The sequence below is a fragment of the Varanus komodoensis genome, unplaced genomic scaffold, assembly GCF_004798865.1.
Source record: "Varanus komodoensis strain SLA01 unplaced genomic scaffold, ASM479886v1 scaffold3256, whole genome shotgun sequence".
NCBI classification, from domain to species: domain Eukaryota; kingdom Metazoa; phylum Chordata; class Lepidosauria; order Squamata; family Varanidae; genus Varanus; species Varanus komodoensis.
The window spans coordinates 1,058-2,971 of NW_025335810.1; the positions used below are offsets into that span (position 1 = coordinate 1,058).

Genomic DNA, 1,914 nt, shown 5'->3' on the forward strand with positions numbered 1-1,914 from the left:
GGAGGGGGCGGGCAGGAGAGGCGTCGCTTCCGCCCCGGAGAGTCGGAGAGAAGCAGGAAAGCGGCGCAGGGAGACGAGGCGCGGACGATTCCCTGGCGAGCCCGGGGCGCGACCGGCCGGCGGGACTCCCGTCCGGGAGGAGGCGGCCTCGTGGGCGAGCGGGGCGGGCAGCGGGGGCAGGGCGGGGGGGCTGGGGCAGCGCGGGTGCCCCGTCAGCCTCCCGGGCATCGGAAGGGGCGGGCTGCTTGGGGGACGCGATCCCTGCTCTCCGGGGGCAAAGCGCGGCGCGGTCCCCTCTCAGGAGCCTCCGCGCAGAGGAATGCAGCCCCGGGAGACCCTGGAGCAGAGAGAAGCCGAAATGCCTCGCTAGGCACATGCCCAGGAGACGGTCCGTTGCCCGGCGGGACGGGGAGAACTGCTCGTCGGAATCGCGGGAGACGCGCGCCTGGCGGGGCCCCCGTTGCAGCAGCCCCGGCACAGAGGGAAAGGGGTAACATTCCCGGCCCTGGGACAGAAGGGGGGCACCTTCCGCCCATCCCTTTTCTCTTTGCCTTGATTCCCAAGCAGCAGATTGGCCGAACGCCGAGAAGCACGTGGCTCCATCCGCCCCTTCATCAAGAGCAGGAGGGCGCAAAGTGAGGAAGGAATCGAAAATGCAGCACAGAAACCAGGTAAAGATTCGGGGGCAAAGCAAATCCTCTCTTTGGCATGTAATCAGAAAAGCAGCTCTTACCACCCCACCCCACTGCCCTGCCTCAAACACGTCAAAAGAGGCCTCGGTGTCCGGTGGTGGAGACCAGAGGACCCCACTCGGGTAGTGGGTAACTGTCAAAGTGCAATCGCCGTGTGTTACAGGCTTGCTAAAGTGCCTCCCTAACCCTGTAAGTTCACACATGCGACCTTTCTGTTGACTTAACTTGGCCAGCCTGTCAAAGGCATCTAATTAGAGTGAAATGTAACTTTTCTTTATGGTACTGTGACGTGTATCCAACTTTCCTATTTATATCAAAGTATCCAATCACCTTTCTGTGTATTGTACTGTATGTTTCTAACCCCCCTCACTCGGGGGAGGGATTTTGCCCTGCTTTCTCTCAAACACTGGCTAGGGACTTGTTTAAAAGGACCAGAGATTTAATGCTGTTCTAACTACTGTATATGAGCAATCTTTGAATTGCCACTGGAGTCACAGGCCAATGCACTTCTGCCGGATTTCATTGGGTCACCAAGGAAAAAGATGCAAACTCACAAGGACAGGTGCAGTATCTGGCTTTCTGACTTTCGGGGGGGAGGGGAATTTCAGCTGCCTCAAGAAAGGAAGAAGGAGGTTTGTCAGACTCCCACTATATATATATAGTGCTTTATATATCTGCAGGCTTGGAAAACTGGCAGCCAGCGCTTTCTTGGGATGCTCATGGCTGCTCCCCAGCACAGGGCCACGTCCTACTGCGGCAATGGCTAGCTGGCCGGCATCGCTCCTTCTCCGAGCCCAGAGGGGCCATGGGGGCTGCTGGCTTACGTCAGCCGACTGGCCTGAGACTGGACCGCCTGGAGACCATTGATGCCGTGGGAGGAGCGCGCCCAGGTGCCCCTGCTGCTGAAGGAAAGCGGGGGAGTTGCTTGAAGTTGTTACTCTGGCTGTCTCTGTGTACTTCTGTTAATCTTGTTACTCCCTTCTATACCATATGTCCTTGTAGGAAGAAAACAGACTTCCTTATTTCTAAGTTTTCAGTTTTAGAATATGGGTTCAGTGTGTAATAGAATGTTTATGTTTTAGTAGCGCTGGTGAAAACCCAGCATGGATTTCTTACACCTGGAACATGTTATATGTCTGGATTCACACCGAGGACCAGGTAAAACAGGCATGCAGATTACAGAAGGGCATGCACATGCTGTCCCAGATCAGCTAAAGGAGAG

The 1,914-nt window shown here is 56.3% G+C and overlaps 1 long non-coding RNA gene across 1 annotated transcript; it reads left to right on the plus strand.

Moving 5' to 3' along the window:
- Positions 1-246: 246 nt before the first annotated feature.
- On the plus strand, positions 247-1,914 carry LOC123027584. Its single transcript, XR_006415531.1, has 2 exons — positions 247-671; positions 1,373-1,914. It is a non-coding gene; the product is annotated as an uncharacterized LOC123027584 (long non-coding RNA).